The sequence below is a fragment of the Eptatretus burgeri genome, chromosome 14 (assembly GCF_056783735.1).
Source record: "Eptatretus burgeri isolate ZD-2024b chromosome 14, Ebu_testis_v1, whole genome shotgun sequence".
In the NCBI taxonomy this organism is placed as follows: domain Eukaryota; kingdom Metazoa; phylum Chordata; class Myxini; order Myxiniformes; family Myxinidae; genus Eptatretus; species Eptatretus burgeri.
In genome coordinates, this window is record NC_140974.1 from 45,259,759 (window position 1) to 45,282,330 (window position 22,572).

Here is a 22,572-nt window from a genome sequence, read left to right on the forward strand (position 1 = left end):
TCCTGGTCATGGTATTCTTTAGATATCCTATGAGTGGTGCTTGTTCTGGTCTGGCTGTTTCACAAAATAATTGTCCTACTTTTCGAAACAAAATTTACTCAAATGATTGATTCCACTTATCTATAGGACATAGAAGCTTTTGCTTGTAATTTTGTTTGTTATTTATGGTTCCTTGGCCCTCACTGCTGAATTGTGACTCATAACTTCTTTCAAAAGCAGATAAAGCACTTGGTTTATTGGCACTCCTCAGCGCCTCTCACACAAGGAGCCAGCCACTCCCACCTGCTGCATTGTTGATGCACCACAGTAATATCACAGCAATAGTGGAGGGTTGCTCAACGTAGTAAAATTTGTTGCATATTTTTCATAATCATTCTTCTTCTTTCATATGCAGCACAAGGTTGCGGAGTGGAATTATTGGTTGAGGGTACGACTGTACCATTGATGCAATGCCCTCTGCCGGTTAGGGCAGGAATGTGGAATTGGTTCATGGTGCCGGCGATAGCTTGCCTCCTCTTCGTGAAGGACACCATGGGATCTTTAACATGCACCAATGAATGCTGGCAGATGAGACGCACAGTTTAGCATCCATCAGAATAATTTTAAATCCTGCAAATCCAGAGTGCAAATCCTGCCACCAACCTCCTAAAAAATAGTAACTCAACTGCAGGAGGACGTCCAAAGACACATTTGGGCACGAGAAATGGAAAGCCGTTGTCTCACAAGGAGCTCCTCTGCCCTTTGATGATCGCTTTGACAAATGTTTACTTTCTCCTGGGCCGAACAAAGTAAAAGTTTAAAATATATTTCGATGCTATAAGCATTATTGTGAGACTGTTAATTATGTCTGCAATGTTTGATGGTGATGTGGTTGGCGGTGAGAGAGGAGATCGCAAACCAGAGCGACATACACCATCATGCTATTTATATAGATTAAGGAAAAAAAGCTCTCTCAACACAACAGACTTTAAAAGGATATTTTATGCAAAAAAATTGGGCACAGGGGGATGTTATTTTGACCCATCATTCCTGTGCCATATCCATGCACCCACAACCCCAAGTACAACAGGCTGTCTTAATTACAGCGAACAGCTTATCCCGATCAGTAAATTTGACTGACATTCCAGCACGCAATGACTTAATCTAAGAAAACATACTTTGGATCTTTAATATCCACATCCTAAATGCATATCGGGAAGCCAATATTTTGTGCCCATCTTTCGGATGGTCAGGTCAGGGTCAGGTATGGGAGCATGCGCCAGAGCAGCGTGTCGCTGCGTTCTCTTTCCTCCAGTACTCCAGGGGCTTCCGTTTGGCCATCCCCCAGGCAGATGCCTGGCCCATCCCCATCTCCTTTAGATTCCGATCAACCTGCTGCAACCACGAGGAATGTGGTCGGCCCATTGGCCTCATCCACTCACGAGACTCCCTCGCTGAGAGAATCTGGTGAGCTGGATCAGCGTCAGGAAAATGAGCCACATGTCCATACAGCCGCAACTGACGCTCACGGACTATGCAGGTAACAAATCTCATTTGAGTCTCTCTCAGCAACCGCTCGTTGGACACAAAGTCCGACCAGCGATATCCAAGGATTCTCCGAAGAGACCTGGTACCAAAGGAATTGAGTCTCCGTCTCAGACCCTTGGTCAAAGTCCAAGTCTCACATCAATAGAGCAAGACTGGAAGCACCAAGGACCTGAAGACTCGGACTTTCGTCCTCCCGTTCAGGTACCAGCAGTGCCACATTCCATTATCCAGTGAATCCATGACTCCCCAGCCCCGACCCAGATCTCTGTTGACCTCTGACTCACAGCCAGCAGAGACATGAATATCACTGCCAAGGTAAGTGAATCTCTCCACGACCTCAACATCCTCACCACAAACATGGTGTCCTCACCACAAACATTTCGGATAGTGTCCTCAAAGAAGTAGTGACTCTTGTCTCTACTGTATCAGAATGGCATTTTATTTGGTTAAGGTTGATCCCATCAAATTACTTAACTGATTAAACTTTCGATTCACTCAGGGATCGAACAAAGACTGGGCAACCCAATGGCAAACACAATATCAACAATTCAATTTTGTTTTGATTTTCCATTGTATCTTCAAAATATTTTTTTTGCTAAGGCGAGTATGTGCATTGGGTGTTCAAAACGGTCTCTGAATGAGATGCTCACAATTGTCAACTTAATGCCAACGTTTTTTCAATTTACAAAATATAACTATATATTATACTCATTAAAAAAAAAGTTTTATTTCTCAGGAGTTTTATAAAAGTGACTTCTTTTTTTTTGTCAAAAGTGTTTTGCTCCTTTTTGAAAATGCTGCTAAATTACCAACTGAGGCTCCTTCCTGAGTGTTTTATAATCTTGTTCGTTAAAAACTCGTTCTTCTACTTGTTCATGGTTCCCACACATTATTGTTCCAGGTTTGTACATGAACCAACATCAAATAAATTGATAAACCTGCTCAGAGGTTTTCACAAATTGCATCCCTAATTAGTTTTCATCCAAGCATGGATCCATGATATGAAAAGTAGGATGGTGGTTGGTAGGGTGTGGGGGGGGGGGGTGAAGTCATGTTGGAAAATTTTGTTCAGGAGTGGGGTCTGTGTGCTAGTGTTAGATAATGGTAGAGACAGACAAAATACATTCCATTCGATAGTCAATTTCCCTTATAATTGTACTGAAAATCCCCCATCCCACGAAGGAACAGGCACTATATCACTTAACGAGGGTTGAAAAGATCATGGTTTTGGATTGGGGACAATCTGAGATGGTGGTGAACAGCTGTCTTGGAGACCTGGAGAGAAGAACGAGATTGAAGAGAATGTGGAAGTTTGTTCCACAGGGGGGGGGGGGGGGGGAAAGAGGAACAAATGAGTGGAGGTGAGCAGTGATCCTGGATTTTGGGAGTTTCACCAGAAGGGGGTTGATGGTGGACCATGTGCCCTGCGGGGGGGGGGGGGATGGGATAGCAAAACACGGAAAGGGCAGAGGGTGCAAGACCAGAAAGGAGGTGGTAGAAGACAGATAGACCACTGACCTCTCCGTGATGGAGAAGTGAAAGGCCCCTAAACTCAGTTTCATCACAGGAGATTCCAAAGATCTTGAAGGCCTTGGTTTCCATGGGATCAAGCTGAGCAAGGTGTGAGGAAGGGGAGCCGGCCCAAAGGGGAGAGCAGTACTTCATCAAGCAGCAGATGAAGGTCTTGTAGATGGATAGGAGTTCAGGTGTATCAAGAAAGGACTTTCTGTGATGGAGAATGCCCAGTTGGCGGCTGGCTTTGGAGACCAACTTGTTAAATAAACCACTGTTTGAAAAAGAAAATGTTATACGTCTGTTTTATTAGTGGAATCATGTTTATTTGTATTTGTTAGAGTTTATTTTCTTTTTCAGACAGTTTGGCCACGGATAACATAGTAAATGTAATAATTGGCTGCATGGATGAAACTCGCCTTTTATAACGAAAATAGGAGAGCTTAAAATAACAATTTCAGGGAAAATGAGGGTGGGGGGAGCTATCACTGTACAGACCCAAATAGTGGACCCATTCTAGTTTAAAACATACCACTAAACTCCGATGTTTTAATGAGTCCAATTACAGTTATAATGTTGTGTTGTAAAATGCACAGTTAACCCTTAGCTCTTCTTACATTCATTATATTATGATTATTCGTACAGTTGGGATAATTGACCTTTGGGCAGGTAATCTGCTTGGTTTTTTTTTTTTACGATCGTTAAACCCAATAATTAACAAGTTGTGGTGCAAAAGAGCAATAATTTGAAATAGAGCAAGAGTTTGTCGATAGAGCAAGAGTTTGACGACAAAGCAAGAGTTTGACACCTTGTTTTTACTAAATGTGATTCATGTTATTCAATACAAGTATTTATTCGTTTTAAATGCATTTTTTTTTAAGTTTCCAGAAATGCGCTTAACAAATCCACAATTTGTGATCAATTTCAGCCTCCATTAGAGCAGTTAGAATTTCAATTTTAAAGTTTTGGTGAGTTTTTTTTTGTTTTGTTTTTCTCAAACATTTGAGATTCGGGGTAATATAAACAAACGGAGTTGTTAAATCAAAGGTATACCCAAGGGGTGTCATCAGTCATATTTTAGGCCTGTATTCCCTCTCCCTCCTTCCAAAATGTTAAAAGTTGATATTTTTTAAACAAAAAGTGATAAAACTTGAGACATCCCAAATGGACATAGTTTTAAACGCTTCCACACTTGCAAGCTTATTCACATTTTCATTTTTGTCATCATGGCTGTTTCAATGTTTCTCGATCAGTTGTAACTGTTTGACTCCACTTGCAGTTCTGTCCACACATTAACATCAACACCCACAACTACAGCCTTTAGAATAATTTTTTTCATAAAATAATGGTGATATTAATATCAGATAACTTCATAACTATAATGTTCACATGAAAGTAACCGAGATGCATGACTAATTATGTCACAGTAATCATGTTTGCCAACTACATTACTGTCGTCATTATTAGCATGATGGCAAAGTGATTAAAATGACTTTATTTGTATGGACAATGTTTTCGTTTTGTTGATTTCAAATTATGGAATATTGTCCTCGATTTTAGTGATTGAGTATTTCAGGTAAATTTTACATTGGAAGTTGTTCCATCATAAACCACGACAGTGGACTTTGTCTTTACCGTCATATTTAAAAGTGAGTTGGTCTTTCCACATATAAGAAAATGCAAGAGGAGGCTGTGTGATCCATCATACTTCTTCTGTGTCCACACTGCAGCGCACTCACTAACTGCCTGCAGCTTATTGTTCATTATCCAACAGAGTGGTTCAAAGGTGTACTCACCTTTGAACTGTCTATAGTCTGGGTTTGATTCTCCACCTGACTATAAACTGTCGGATTGGTACTTTACAGGTAGGGGGTTGCTTCAAAGAGTGCACCATCCCTCAGATGTATGTTGACCATAGTGTACCTACTGCTAGTATTATTTTGTCAATGTTAAAGATCCCATGGTGTATTTGTAGAGTGGGTCAGGTGCCGTTGGCAGCCTGAACTATTTAAAAATCATTGCCTAAACTGTGGGTAGCAAATGGTTTGGGAATCTCGGATATTTCTCAATGCCAGGTTAGAGTGCTTGCTAGCTCAGAGTGCAGTTGTTGTTCGGGTAACTGCTACTAAACTGTAAACAATTTGAGGCTCCCAAGAGTTCGCATGTCACATGTAAACAACCTTCTTCAGATAAGAATAGCATCTACAACATAACATTATTAATTATACAGCTAATCCCAAGCAGGGAATTTGGCCAGGGTACAGGCACTCAATTGCCAACCCACAACCCAAATGCGCTCTCAATAGCCAACTAACATTACATGCCCATCTAAGAGATGATGTACAGTCCTTCAAGATGCATCATTCTTTGCTGACACTGTTTCAGAATGACAGATTGGAGTAACATTTCATTGTCAATACTTGCACCCAAATGAAACAGCTCAATGGGGATCACACACAGAGGCTAAGCTATCCTGCTGCTTCCTGTTGTTGTGTTCATATTAACACAGGGTTATTTTATACGAGCAGAAGGCTATGGTAAAAATACCACGATAGAACAAAAAATGGAAAAAAAAATAGATAAAAAAGAGGCCTTTTGTTCTTGCGCTGGTTGAAAGAGCTCAAACATGGGAGGTTATTATAAAGAATATCTTGAGTTGTAATTGTATGGACTTGGCATTTAAAGAAAAGGATGGAGTAAAATGAGTTTCAAGGCTAACAACTTATTGATTTATTCAAAACATTTGATTGGGTAAATCTCAGTTCTAAATTTTACACTCTTGGCACTTTATATACATGAAGATGCAATCAATCTCTTGTGTACAACTTTGATTTTTATATTACAATTTTCTCTAGTTTTGCATTAATTTGAAGCAACTTTTACTTAATATATTTTTCTCTCCGAGGAGCATTCCCGTGTTTCAAGAGTACACACACACAGACAGCATTAACCTATTATATCTACACAGCAGGGACCCATGGACACATCTGCACAATGTAAAATGTGGCTTCAACACCTCAACCCCCACCTCCTCCCCCCTCACCATTCACAAACCCCAAGTCCTCAACCTCCCCCAACCAACCCTAAGGCTTAAATTACTTCCACAACTCAACAACCCCCCCCCCCCCCCACACACACACACACACACACACACACACACACACACACACACACACACACACACACACACACACACACACACACAACTCCCCCCCACATACACACACACACAACTCCCCCCCCCCACACACACAGATGCACAACTCCCCCCTCCCCCCCACACATACACACACACTTCCCTCACCCGCGTCCAGTGCGGTGACCACTTGGGTGAAAAGTGCCATTTTGGTGGCGGGTGTGAGGGGGTACAAGCACGTCGCATAGCTGACTCAGACGTTCCACCAAAGCACGATAACGCCTGCCTCAGCGACTTACTTTATAAACATCATTAAAAGTAAATGATGGAGGTTTTCTTTCACAATATCATGAGATTCCTGCCATTGCTTGGACAAAGACCCTTATAATGACATGGGTTTTCTGGTGCGGTCCTTGGTCTAGAAAATAGTCAGAAACAGAAGGCTGCCTCGATCACTCCCAAATTAAAAAAAATAACCCGGGTTTGAGGTAAAGACATTTTCACTGCTGATGTGCATATACACCACATCATGGTTATATAGTTCAGATAGATTCCAATTGCACTTACCAGAGACCTGAAGCCTGAGGCCTATACCTTCATAAGACCTGTGACGCCTATCGGCTCTCACCTTTCGATATTTGATAATCCTTTTCACAATCCCAATGGTCGTTCTACACTGAAGGGAAAACTTACAGGGAGGGCATGGCAATTGTGAATATGACAGCTCTGAACACGTCTTTGGCTTCACAAAGGACCAACATGGCATGTCATGTGATGTAATTTAATGGGTGGAATGGAATGTTACACACAAACAGAGGGAAGAACCAATGTGTTATGTAAATAGATGTGCATAGTATTGTCAAATTCCAAAATCATGATATTTCTTAATAGTGGGGCAACTTAGCGAAATATAGCATAACAATTGTGCATTTTGTGAGGAAAACACCAAATTTGGCACACTAGTAGCCTAACATATTATGAACAGATTTGGATATTGGGCCATCTCAAATTCAGCCGCTGATGGCTGTGGCAGCCATTTTCCACTACCATCAAAAATTTTGAGATGTTTGGCCAAATTTGGTGTTTTCCTCACAAAATGCACAATTGTTATGCTAAGTTGCCCCACTATAACAGCAAAGATATTGCAGCATATTTTTTTAACAGAGGTTTTTTTTGGGGGGGGGGGGATTTTTTACTATGAAGACAGCAGTCTGATGCCTTATACACCACCAAGGTTCAATTTTTTTTATCTGATTGAAAAAGTTATATTTCTCCTGTAGGTTTGGATTAATTTGAAACAACTTTTACTTAATTAGTGAGTGAGCCTGTTGAACCGATGGACCAATTTTTAATTGGTCTTCACAGCCTTGTTGTATTACCCGCTGTACTTACGCATTAGCTTGCCTTTCACCAAGCACAGATGTACTTGGAGCCAGCGCGGGGATATGTTCGTTATTATTATTGCCATATGATACTACTATTCTTATTATTGTAAATATTATGAGTATTAATTAATACATGCTTTGTTGTAATATTGTCATGGTTTTGTTATTTATTTTGTAATTAGAATGCAATGCCTTGCTGGAAGGATGTCGTAAGCTGCTTTATGTACTTGGCTTTACACCTTTACACCTTAACATGACGTGTGTTTAAAACATGGGAATTCTAATGGATTTTTTTGTAGTTAATTACACTAATCAACTCAAGAAGCCATATATATATATATATATATATATATATATATATATATATATAATTTATATTATATATATACATTTATTTATATATTTGTATATGTATGTATATATGTTGTTGTTCGTCTTTCGGCTGCTCCCGTTAGGGGTCGCCACAGCGGATCATCCGTTATGATCCGCATACTGATTTGGCACAGGTTTTTTTTATGCCGGATGCCCTTCCTGACGCAACCCTGGTCGCCTCTTACGACACAGGGATCAGGATTTGGGTTTCGCCATGATTCCGGGCTGCTCTACACCCTGCCCAGTGCAGAGCCCCCGTCCTCAAGCGATCCTCCAACCCAAGCCTCCGAGTAGCCTGATTACAGGCGCACGCCACTACGCCCGGTATATGTATGTATATATGTATATATATATATGTATGTATATATATATGTATGTATATATATATATGTATATATATATATATATATATATATATATAAGTAGGGAAAGAATACTGGTTCTGGCTCACTTTTCCCCATGTAAATGAATGGGGGATTTTCAGCCATGAAATTTTTCTTTTTTTTTCCCCTGAAAAATAAATCCCCTTTTTAGCCCAAGGTATATTTATTTGTCTCCCCTTTTAACCTGGAGCCTGGTGTTGGCTTAGTTGTTAGGGTGGCGGCTTGGGATCCCAGGGTCCTGAGTTCAAATCCCGTTGGCTGCTGAATTAACACCAGGGGGTTGACTCAGCCTGCCATCCTTCCGAGGTCGGCGAAATGAGTGCCAGTGTACTGGTCCCGGTGTATGCCCCGGTTAGAATAGGTGTACCATATCCCTGTGTGTCGTAAGAGGCGACCAGGGTTGGTGTCAGGAAGGGCATCCGGCCATAAAACATTGCCTCAAGAAAAAGCCAAACCCCTGCACAGCAGGGAAAAATGGCTGTAAAAACGGTCATTTTTTATTTCCCCTTTTAACCTAGGGCTCTCTATTCAAATAGCCCATACAACAAGATAAAGATTTGTTAAAGGTAATTCGAAAGAAATATCTGAAACGCCTAAGCCCCTGGGACACTCTTTATCAAATAACCAATGCATATTGTTTAGCTCACTCATTGAACCTATAAACATTTGTTCATTCTCAAATTCCTTCAATAGTTTAATTTTCTTTGCACAATAATCCCCATCTAAAATATTGAAAAACAAAACATTTGAATCTTTATATTTTTTAAGATACCCCTTTTGTGCCATTACGAAATGATAAACTTCTCTTAATGATCTCATCTGACCACCTCCTGAGTTGCATATCATTTTGATATTGTAGTAAATTATTTTTCCATTGTTCAATTGATAACCATCAAATTTTTCAGTCCATTCAAACATATTTATTATTTTCTTTACATCCTCTAACTTATTGGTTTTTAAATTGATTCGCATATTTGTTTTATTTACCTTTGTTTTAGATATTTTTTTCAATAAGACTTATTTGATATTTTTCACATTCATTATGTTTTCCATTTATATACCAAGACTGAGATTTTCTCCACTCTTTAGTTTGACTAATACTTGGTTCGACCATTTATATATTGTGAAAAACGCAGCGGAAGCCCTTAAAAACCCTAACCCATCTTCCCATCGTTAAAACTTGTGTCCATATGGAACACAATCTATTCTATTCACTCTATCATACAATACCCATATGGAACACAATCTATTTTATACACTCTATCATACAATATCCATATGGAACACAATCTATTCCATTATCTAAAATAAATCTCTTATCATCAAAGGCTCCTAATGCCTTTTTATTTACTTCTTCACTATATATCTTATGTTTATAACTTCTTATTGTATTCATTTTCCTATATTGTTCTTTCTTATTCATCAAACAATTATAATAATTTCTAAAAGTTATTGATTTCTTTATTACATATTTCTTTATTCCCTTTAACCTTTATCAATCTGATCACCATACTTATAAGCATATGCCTTTGCTCTCAATCCAATAAACTCACTCATTACTTTTCCACCCAACTCATCCTTAAACTTACCAATAACCTTTTCATTCTTTTTTGAAAATAACTCACTCTTCTTACTAAAATTACTTGTATCATATACTCCAATGTTTTTCTTCATATCCTTATAAACATCGTCAGTTTTTATATCTAGAATAAAACTATCGGTGTCCATATACAACAATGAAGCATTTTCACCATACTCTTTCTTTAAATCATTATACAAATAATCATACATCAATATCTTTGATAAATCAAGAACTGCTGTTCCAATATAAATTGGTTTATCCATGACAATACTTTCCTTTTTCATATGAATAGCAGAAAAGTTCTCTGAAAAAACCTCTTCTCTCTCAAAACTTGGTTTATTTATCAATCTAGAAGCTTCTTTCCAAGATGTTGCAAATCTAATGTTTTGCCTGTTTCTAACATTCTCCATTGTCTTTCCAAAGACAGCATTATTCATCAATTTATAGAATTCCCCTTCAAATTTTACTTTTGTATTTGTTCTCATATCTGTATTGAATTTAATATACTTTTTCATCCAAGGACTTTGTTTAAATTTTAAAACTCTATGAATTTTAGCTACTCTCAACCCAGCAGATAAATATTGTCTCAAGTTCCTTTGATGCAAAACATATCCCTCTTTATCATAGAATGTTGTTAATAACTTTTCTGTTGATTTGCCTTTAATATTAAAACTTTTTATGATAATCACTGAACCATTCTTTCTTTGGGGTTTCTTTCTCACATGCAAAAGGAAGGTCTTTATGCTTATTATGAAGATCACTCGGTACTTCAAATCAACTTCAAAATAATAACCTTCTTCTTTGCCATTCAATTTCTCTTGAGAAGAAATAACAATATTCATCAAAGCCTTTTCATAATCCTTTTCTTCCACCCACTCTAATTTACCATAAGGCAGAGATTGAGACATTGCCCATCCATACAAATTATTAGCATCAAAGTACATCAAATAATTACTTTTTTTCACTCTCATAATTTGGAAGATATTTATTATTTGCTTTAGCATATCTTTTTGAACATACTTGTGATATTCCACCTCTCTTAGACTTCTCAATCATCAAAAGCATATCTACATCACTGACTAAATCTATATCTTGTTTTGTCATTTTCAACATTGCACTCCAAGCTAAACCAGGAGCTGTGAAATAGTGGGCAGGATCTAATCCATAACAATTTTTATTATGACAGAGTGATCTAAAAGCTTCAAACACATCAGCTAACAATAAAACATCTGTTTTTAGATACAAATCATGATATTCTCCAAGGTTCTTTATCTTAAATAATTTCCAAATTTCTTGTGCGTGTTTATATTCCTTATCACTTATCTCTTCTTCATAAAGGTTATTATAGAAACTTTCTTTTGAAGGAAGTTGTGTTTCTTTAAATCTCATAAATGAATCCATATAACCATAAGGATAAATTCCCTTACTTGTAAGAATTTTCTCTTTACTTTGAATTTCATTCCTTGTTTCAATTTCCTCTCTAGTTAGAATTCCCTCTTTAATCAGAATTTCATCTATAATCAGAATTTCCTCTTTAGTTAGAATTTCATTCTTTGTTCGAATTTTCTGTATAATTAGAATTTCATCTTCAGTAAGAATTTCTTCATTCATTTCCTCATTAATTAGAATTTCCTCTTTACTTTGAATTCTCTCTTTAATCTGAATTTCCTCTTTAGTTAGAATTTCCTCTTTTGGAAAGAATGAATTAAGATTTGGAAAAGAGCCCGTGGAGCTTAGATTTGATGCGAGGTTGGCTAGTGGTGTTCCCATAAACTTGTAAGAATCAAGAAACCTTATATGAGTTATAGGTTTTGTGAATATCATTTTTGTAAATGAAATATACTTTTGACTTGTGTTTGTTATGGCAGAAATATTCCCTGGTGTTTTTGAAAGTTCATTTATAAATAGATGTGTGTCATAGTTGGCGCTGTTGTGAAGAAAGACTGGAATAAAAGAAGGTAATTTATAATTAAGATTACAACAGGAATGAGCGGGACCTCTATATTTACCAGTAAGATGACAATGATCCCTAACTTTAGACTCCTCAATTTCCTCCTCACAAATATGACAGATATTGTTCTTTCTAAATTCTAATTTTTCTTCTATGGTTAATTTCATCGGTTCATTTGTTTTTCATTAATTTACTTAGTCTTATACAATCCTTTTCTAATCGTTTTACAAACTCTTGTGAAGCATTTTTTCCACTATACTGTTCAAGTTTATTATACTTTTCTCCAACAGATGATTTGATATAATAACAGAAACCACAAGGAATATGTTTTTGATATTTATTTGTATATGGTTCTTTGGATTAGGAGAAGCAGTATTTATCTTTTTAAGGATACATTCAAAATCAGCGTATATCACAAATGGGTGCATGATAGATTTATTATAATCTTCAAAATAAATCTTTTCACCAGGTTTAGGCATTGTAATTACAGCTGATTTATGATTACTACAATATTTTGAATGTTGTTCTAATCGTTCTTTTGTATGAAATGAATTAAGACATCGCTTACAAGGATATATTTTGTTTGCTGTTCTGAATACCTGAGAAGAGATTAATCTTGATAAATTATTGATGTATGTGTAATGTGAATTATTTCCAACACTAAAATATAAAAGATCAATGTGTGTTTCTTCATTTTTATAGTTGTTTGAAATTTTTAATATTTGAACTTTGTTTGTATCCGTTAATCCATATACATTAATAGAAAGATTATTCTTTTTCTCAAATTTAGGAATATCTGTTAGTGGCATTGGGAAATTAAAATCTTTAATGTCCAAGGTATTCTCATATTTCATATATTGTTTTACTCTTTCTGAATTACATTTTGGTGGATGTAAGTGAGCAAGAACAGACCAGAGAAAACATTTATTATCATTATTCTTAATATTAACAACTGCCTTCTTTCGTTTTATTTCTTTTGGTAATTCAATATAAGAAGAAGCTTTAAGAGGGTTTGATTTTAGAATGTGTACATCTAAAAAGATGATTTTTTTAATATTGAATCCACTTCCTACCACTGTATTATCAACATCCTCCTCTTGTCTTGATAGTTCTTCATAAACCCCACTATTCAAAAAATCTTGAAATGATGTTATAAAATGAAGATCTGTCCTCATATAAGGAGTTTGTTCTTCATCTTGTCTTTTCATATTCATTTTCACTCCCATATAAAACTTTAAAGTTTTCATTTCTTTTAATGTTTTTTAATAAATTTTTCAACATCAGGTTTCACTATTTCAATTGATTCAATTATTGATGATGGACCGGGTTCTCCAAATTGAAAAATCCTTATTTTTATATGCCCTTTAAATGCCCCATCAGTGTTTTCAATATAATAGTCTCTCTTTACTTTAAACTCATTTTTCTTGTGTTTTTGTGATTGAAGATGCCTATTATAACTACTCTTCAAAACATCCTTTGAGCAGGTATCACAATGTTTTCTTTCCAACTCAAGAGGGGATATTTTGTGAAATAGATTAAATGTGTGTTTGTTGGTTCGGAGGTGTTTTCTATAATGTTTATATTCGTGATTACAAACATCGCAGTATGTTGTATTCACCATATTTATATAATAAAACTTTGCTTAAACTAAAAATTTCTTGATGAAAATTTCGTTTATTTTACAGGTGAATCTGTGCTTAAACTAAAATTTTCTTGATGAAAATTTCGTTTTATTTTACAGGTGAATCTGTGTTAAACTAAAATTTTCTTGGTGAAAATTTCGTTTATTTTACAGATGAAACTGTGCTTAAACCAAAATTTTCTTGATGAAAATTTCGTTTATTTTACAGGTGAATCTGTGCTTAAACTAAAATTTTCTTGATGAAAATTTCGTTTATTTTACAGGTGAATCTGTGCTTAAAACCATTTTATCCTCCAACTTTTTCACTTAATAAATACAATGTTTCAAGACACAAAAGACAAGTTTCAATCAATCTCTTCATTTGTTAAAGATGCTGAGAAATATGTCAAGGATGTAAAATTGAACAAAGATAAATATAACAACTATTGGATAAAAACAATTATGGTGGATATGATGAGTTCTTCAATTTACTTCAGTGGAAGGGCTTTTAGTATACCTGTACTAACATCAATTAAAGTATCTCTACCAAAAAGTTTCTCTCTCCTTCTGGCAATATATTCAAAACTAGAAAAAGCAATGAAACAAGAAAAGGTATCAAAAAATAAAAACCTTATGGATGAAGCTTTAGAAAGAAAAGATAAGACCATCTGTAATATGCAAGGAGAAATTTGTATTTTTTTCAACAACCCTAAAGATATAAATCCTGATGAAATAAAGGATGTTAATATATCAGGTGAAATGACATTTCGTTCAATTGTAGTTAAGGATCATTTTAAAATTACCTTTAATATAAAAAATGTAGCAGTTGAATCTGTTAATGAAAAAATGTATATCGATATCGATGGTAATGTTTTTTCTACTAATTAAATGAGCCAATATTCAACTGAAGATTTTGAAGATTATGAGAGTGATTATGATACCGAGAGTTTGCATTCAAACGATAGTTATGACACCGAGAGTTTGTGTTCAAATGATAGTTATGAAAGTATAGATGATTCTGAAAGTATCGAAGATGATATCGAAGATGAATTTCAGTTTAAGTAAAGTTTTACTTTATAAATATGAATAGTTTACTCGATTTTGAGCCTCTTGAATTCCATGATTCTCCATATGACAAATTTGAGAATTGTCCTGCGTGTGAAAGACGGGGATTAAACACAGAGTCAAAAGCCTATAAACAATGTATATTCTGTGATTATCTTCTAATTAATGATAATCAAAAATATAAAAAGGAAAATAATTCTTTTAGATTTACACCAAAAATGAATTACTTTACAAGATTGATTCGAGAAATGAATGTAAAGAACGAGGGTGAGAACACACCTTTCCTTACAAGGGAAGAAACTGAACGTATTAGAGAAATGTTCAAAGGATTGTTGTTATATCTTATTCATGGATGTGATTTTCAGGGAAATATCAACACAAGATATTGCATAAATAAAATAATGGATTATCTTGAAATTAAACCTGAACTTAGGATAAAATATAGAATTTCGAAAAAAGCCAAGAATAAATTAAATAACCTGTTTTCCAAATATATAAATGAATGATTTTTTACCTATTTGGGAAAATAAGATAAAATTTGACAACCATAAAAATCTCCCAAATTCATTAAGATGCCTCATAGTTGGTTCAAGTGGATGTGGAAAACCTGCTTACTTTTAAAGATGCTCCTCACTCCCAACTTTTAGATTATGATAATTTAATAATTTTCACAAAGTCGAGTTTTCAACCAGAGTATCAACTACTCTCACAAGGTTTTAATGCTGGTCTTCAAAAAGAAGATATAATCGGTTTATTTTAAACTTCAAAAAAACCTAAATGATTTTAACATTGAAGATATAATACAACTATTTTGTGATACACAGAGATGTAAAAAGAAATCAAAACCGATAACTTGTATTCTGAGTGATAATACGGATGATATACCGTCTCCCCAAGATTTGGATAAATCCAAAAAGAACCTCGTTATCTTTGATGATTGTGTTAATGAGAGAAACCAAACGGTAATGGACAGCTACTACACAAGAGGGAGACATTCTTCTTGTAATTGTATTTATCTTAGTCAATCGTACTTTCAGCTTCCTCGTCGTGCTCCATCAGAAACAATGCTAATACTTTTATTTTATTCAAGTTAAATTCAATAGATATAAACAATTTTTGGAGAGACAATTGTTCTACATTATGTAGTAAAAAGGATTTTGGGGATTACATGAAACACACGACTGAAAAATATAAATATATTGTTGTGAAACAAGATGAGATATTAAATGATATTTTTCAATAAATAAATGGATGCGAAAGAAAGAGCAAGAAGATTTAGGGAACATCAAGAGTTGGTTTCAAAAGTTGTAAAACAGCAGGAAGACATAAAGAAGAAACGCAGACAGAAACTAACGGGCGAAGAAGCATTTGAAAGAAAACAAGAGAAATTTTTTAAACCACTTTTAAAAACTTCCCAAGGAAAATGAAAGATGTTTCCACATTTCCCACGGTAGAATATACTCCTAAAAACTTCAAATGTTAAAAGATTTCAGTCAAATGACGGAGGAAGAATTAGAGCATTTAGGAGAATTAGAATATGATGATGAAGGTTTATTTCAACAACTGGAAGAGATTAATCGACCCCCTGATTATATTGTGAATGCTCTTCAAAACAATGAATATTCAGCGGATTCAAAAACCAAAGCAGGACTCATTCCAACAGAACAATCAGCAATATTTCATCTTGTTCAAGAAAAGGTATTGATATTTAATGATGAATTAAGGTTCTTGGGTTCTGCTCAACCCCCTGTTAAACTAACTCCAAGATTAATGTTTCTTCTCACAAAAGATGGAAGACAAGGTTCAACTGTGAGGGATGAATCAAAGTATATTGATAAACCATTGGATATGGAAAATAATGATGATAGAGTATATATTGATCTGCTGAACACTCTAAATTATAAGGTTATTCTTTCTGGTAAAAGTAGGAAGAATGAGAAGGAGAAACACATTATTCAGGCTTTAAGTATCCTTGGTTCAGGTGTTAGTTTTCTTCCAAATGACCCATTGCAATTAGTTAATAGACTGTTATTGTTGTTCGGCAGTCAGAAGGCTGGAAATAACAATTGTTTTAATGAAGCATCAGCCATTTTAGACCAGTTGATGAACATGAAAATAATTAATAAATATCAATATAAAGACATTTTATCTCATATTAAATAAGATGAGAAGCACAATCCTTAGTTTCAATTTCACAACAAGCGACCACACATCTTCATTCCCATACCCACTACAACTTGACACAACAAAAGAATATGAGGCATCTTTATTGTCCATGGAAACTTATAATACCTTATTTAATATAACCGAGAAAAATGACAAGTTTAGTTATAATCCAGGAAGTGGATACAAAACGATAACAGTCTCACCCTGAGCATATGAGATTTCTCAAATATCTTCCGAAATTGCTCGTCTTATGAAAGAACAGGGTGATGAACCAAAAAATATTGTTATAAACATTCAAAAACATACTTCAAAATCAACGATTAAAGTTAAAAATAACTACAAGGTTGATTTCACAATTGATAATTCATTTAGAGAGTTATTGGGTTTCTCCTCAAAAAGATTGAAACTAATGGGACCGTTTACAGTGATAATGTCATTCAAATATCCTCAGCAATAAATTCGGTGTTAATTGACTGCGATTTGATTGCTGGTCCTTATAATGATGGGAAAACAACAAATACAATATTTTCAGTCAGCGAATACTCAACCCCAATTGGTTATAAATTCAATATGGAACCCAAAAATTTGGTTTATCTACCTGTGTCAGGAAAAACCATACACAGAGTAAATTTTAGGATAACCGACCAAGATAATCGTGTGATTTCTTTTAATGGAGAAGTTATATCCATCAGAATTCACCTACGTGAAGTTTTCCAATAAATAAATACGATGGTTATTTTGAGGAAACACGAGTTGGGAAAATATAAAATAATTACAGGGGATGGGATGTTCCTTTCCCCATACTACAAGGGTGAAGGTATGTATCTTGGTAGAGGATACTATAAACCTAAGAGACAAAGGGGTGTTGGACATCAATTTAGAGGAGATGGGATAATTGATACTCTCATGGGTATTGGTTCAACTATTCTTAAACATAAAGATCTAATTGGTTCAACTGCTTCTGCTGTGGGAAATGTAGCAGGTGCCGTAAAGAGTATAAAAGATGCTCAGAAGGAATCTCATAAATTACAAGCAATAAAAGAAATTAAGAAAGGCAAAACTCAGTTGTCCCCCAAGAACGACAGAAAATAATTCAAATACTTGGATCAGGGTTTCAAAAGTTTTGACATCTTTTTTTCCTAAATAAATACAAGTATGGAAGCAATTGATAGTATCTATGATTTGGATGATACTATTATTATCTCAAACTCCACTAAAAAGAAGATTACTTCAAGGTAAATGCAATAACTGGAACAGACTGGAATACGAATGGTACAAAAAGTTTTGAAATAAATAATCAACAAACCTATTTGAATCTCTCCGAAAGTTTCTTGTTGTGTAAATTTAAATTCACTAAGGCTGGGAATAACACAAACGCTACACTTGTAAATGATTTCTTCTGGAAAATGTTTGATAGTGTGCGTTTGTATATTGGAACACAAGAAGTTGAAGCGGTTGATTATGTCTCTGCTGTATCTGAAATGATAAAATTTACACTCTATACATTCAGTGATAGAATGGGAAAGGGGTCTGTCGAAGGTTTTATTCCTGATATGTCAACGGGAACAAACACAGACCCTGGGTATACTCAAAGGAAAGGAATGTATAATGATGATACAAAAGCAGAAAATAGTTTTACTGTGGCAGTTCCTCTTAAAGGTATATTTGGATTTTGTGATCATGATAAAGTTCTGTATGGCCTTAAAATTAGATTTCAACTACAAAGGAATGATAATGAAAATCGATTGCTTTTTGGTGTTGGTAGTGCTTTGGTGATCAGAATAAATTTGTAATTGAGGAAATGAGTTGGTATATCAGTGAATATACTCCTAATCTTAAAACAGAAGAGATGTTGAATCGAAGACTTAACTCAAAGAAACCACTCAGTGTATCATACCTCAAAAGAAGATGTCAACACGTTAAACTCAATCAAACAACTTACACGTGGAATTTGGGTGTTCTGGAAGGAAAGCCACGATATCTGTGGATCATTTTTAAAAAGCCAGATGGTGATACTGCGACTGATAAGAATAATGCATTGAGTGATAATGCTAAGGTGAAACAACTTCGCGTTTCTCTAGATGGAACATTTTACCCACGAGATAGATTGGAAATTAATTGGGAAAAAAATGATTTTGCTGAAGCATACAAGTCTTACCAAAAGGTGTGTGAAAGTAATGGAAATAAAGAACCTATTTTGGATATGACAGCATTTAAAAGTTTGTATACAATCTATGCTTGACCTGAGCGCTCAAAAGGAAACTATAAAGTCTAATCGAGTGGATACTTCCCCTATACATTGAAAGAGGAGAGAGTGAAGAAGTTGATACATATTGTTTGCTTTTGGAAGAAACAGAATTGCAGATTAATACAGATAATGGTGTGATGATTAGTCTCACATAATTTTTTGTTAAATAAATGAGTGGCAAAGTACCAACTGGGGTATATGTTAATCAAATCAATCTTCATAAACTATCATCTTGTGTTCAAAATCAAAAGCCTTGTACGATTAACGTTAATACAATTCAGAGAAAAGGAGCAGTAAGAATTGATGTTTTTCTCACAAGAGAACAGGTTAAAATCTTGAATGACACTGGCTCACTTAAAATTAAAATGACAAAACCAATGTTGAAAAAATATTCAATAAGAGAGACGAGTGGAGGATTTCTCCCATTTCTAATTCCTTTATTTGCTGGTTTAAGTGCGGTTGGAGCATTGACGGGTGGTATTTCAACAGCGGTGAAAACTGCCAACGAAAGGAAGGCTCAACTCCAGGCTCAAAAAGAATTGGAAAGACATAACAAAGAGTTGGAGAAACAAATTAGTGGAAGTGGTGTAATTGTAGATTTTGCTGAAAAACTTGAAGGTCTGCCTGATAAAGCGAGATTGTTAGTTGGAGATATGCTTTCTTCTATAGCACAAGCAGGTGTAAAATTAACGAAAAGAGGTAATGGATTATATCTTTCTAATAAATAAATGAGCATTGATGAGTGGTTGAAAAAATTTGGAAAGAATACAACATCAAATTTACAACTTGTCAAATATTGTAAGAAATTAAAAATTCATAATGTGGTTATTTGTATGAGAGATGAATTAACAAATGTGCCGAAACATACAAAGAATATTATTATGAACTTAGAAGATAATAATGGGAACGGTTCTCATTGGGTTTGTATTTTTAATAGTCAAGACAAATATTATTTTGATAGTTTTGGTCTTCCACCACCTGTTGAAGTCATAAAATTCTTACAGAATGGTGTTTATCAAACATTTCAAGTCCAAGAATTAAATTCCAAGTGTTGTGGCCAATTATGCCTATATGTGTTATTTCAACTCAACAAAAATAAAAAATTTTATGATATTATTTTTAATCTAATATAAATGACTTATGTTGGTAAAGATGGTTCTATCTTTGGTTTATCTCAAGAACTGGATATTGATTTATCAAATTATTACACAAAGGCACAGGCTGAACGACATAAATATAATATAACCAAAAATATTAACATGAAAAATGCTTATAAATTAAAAAATTATCCAAGCCCGACTGACGCGAATGACTTGGTGAGATTAAGCGATTTATCACAATATATATCCTTAAATAAAACGGCTGTGTATTCCAAAGATACAGAAGTGTTGATATTATCTCCAGGTCATACAGAATTCACAGTTCGAATTAAAATAAATTTTTATAAAGAAGGGCGTATCGTTTGTATGAGAATAGAACAATGGGGTATGATATGAATGATTTAGGTATAATTGGTCATTTAAAATTAACCTTCAAGACCTGGAACAATTAAATCAGTCTCGTAAGGAAGAATATTATCCACTTTGTAGTGAGAAAGAGTCTTGTGGGGCTAGGCATAGTAAAGAACAAATAAAAGAATTTAATAAGGGTAAATATAATAATGGTTTTGCCCCTTGTTTATCTCATGAAAACAGAAAAACAGGATTATATATAATAAGTAAGGAAATACAAAATGATTTAACTATGGGAAGATGGGGAGGTGTTTCGTGCCATAATATTATTCTAACATATATTTCTAATACATAAATGACAGCAAGAAGGCTTCAAGAAAATTATCATTTCTGTGTCCAAGCATACCTTCAAGAAAAGGGTATTCGGTATTTTAATAAATATGTTCTACAACATAAGAATGAGGTATTTTCAATAAAAGATTGGCATTATGCTGATGTTGATAAACCGACAACTTTAGATTTAATTAGAATGTTAAATAATGAAAAATTATAAAGTTAAGAAAAGGCAAGGCTCTTTTTAGAAATTCAAAAGAAATTTTATTGGTTTCCTGTTGAAAAAAAATTATTTTGGATACAGTAATAACAAGAAATCCTGATGAATATACGTATAATATTCTATGGGCTGTAAGCGATTCAAGGATAGTAAGGGATGAGGAAGGAGATGAAGAAGAGAGGGAAGAGGAGGAAAAGGAGAAGAGGGAGAAGAAAGAGAAGGAGGAAAAAGAGAAGAGAGAGAAGGAGGAGAGGGAGAAGAGAGAGAGGGAGGAAAGAGAGAAGAGAGAGAGGGAGGAGAGAGAGAAGAGAGAGAGGGAGGAGAGGAGAAGAAAGAGAAGGAGAGGGAGGAGAGGGAGAAGAAAGAGAAGGAGGAAAAAGAGAAGAGAGAGAAGGAGGAGAGGGAGGAAAGAGCGAGACAAAATAAATATCAAAATATGGAAACCAGTGAGATTAAAAAAAGATTAAGGGTATTACAGAAAATAACTCAACCCACCGAGGAGGAAAAGAAAGAATTGACAAGTCTATTTGCAATACTTTCGGCAAGACTATTGGCATCGACAAGATATGGATTTTAATTCAAGTTTTTCATTTTTTTTTTCTTAAATAAATGGAGGAGAGAGTGAAGGCATTTCTAAGGATTCTTTATGTTTTAAAAATCAAGATTCAAATGTGCATGTTGGAAACTAAAAAGGTTTTTGCACTCTGCAGGAATTTTTCTCATAAATAAATGAGTTATTGTCTCAAATGTAAAAAAGAAAACTAATACTAAAAATATTTCATATATTAAAAGTAAAAATAACAGGGTTATACAAAAAGGTATATGTTCGGTGTGTGGTTCAAAAAAAATCAATTTATCTCCCAACACAAACTAGGAGGAGATATCCAAAAGTTTTTATCAGGAAGTAAATTTACAACTACTGGAATACCAGGGGAATTACATCTTCCAGGGTATTCTTTCTGTGGCCCAGGCACAAACTTGGATAAAAGATTAGATGAGGCAGACAATCCTAAATCCTGGAGTAAGCCTATCAATAGAGTTGATGAAGTGTGCATGAGACACGATATTGATTATGGGAATACCACAACGTTGGAAGAAAAGCATGAAGCCGATAGAGAAATGTTGTATAATTTGTCTCTGATACAAAATCCAACCTTGAGAGAAAAAGTTGATCGGTTCATTGTGAAGAAGATGATCAGTGCTAAATTGAAACTTGGACTTGGAAATTCAAAAAACTTATAGGCTCTAATGATGCCATTAAGACTGAAGAGCAATTAGCTGATGAATTACATAAACCAATATTCACAAAGTTTCAGAGAAGGAAAGTTTATTCCAAGGAAGTAGATTATATCTGGTCTGCTGATTTGATTGAACTCAATAATGATAAAGGGGTACAAGTATGCTTTAACGTTATTGATTTGAGTAGTAGATATGCGTGGGTTGTACCATTAAAAAACAAAACAGGTAATACTCTTATGTTAGCCTTCCAACAGATATTTAATAAAAGTAAGAGAAAACCTAAAAAATTGTGGACTGATGAGGGTAGGGAGTTTTATAACAAGACATTTATGAATTTTCTAAAAATAACAGTATTACATTATACAGTACCTTTAATGAAGG

The 22,572-nt window shown here is 34.8% G+C and overlaps 1 protein-coding gene across 7 annotated transcripts in view; it reads left to right on the plus strand.

Annotated features, from left to right (window-relative positions):
• The window catches only part of RGS3 (regulator of G protein signaling 3), a 276,636-nt gene that overhangs the window by 143,486 nt on the left and 110,578 nt on the right, over positions 1-22,572 (plus strand). The window lies entirely within an intron of this gene.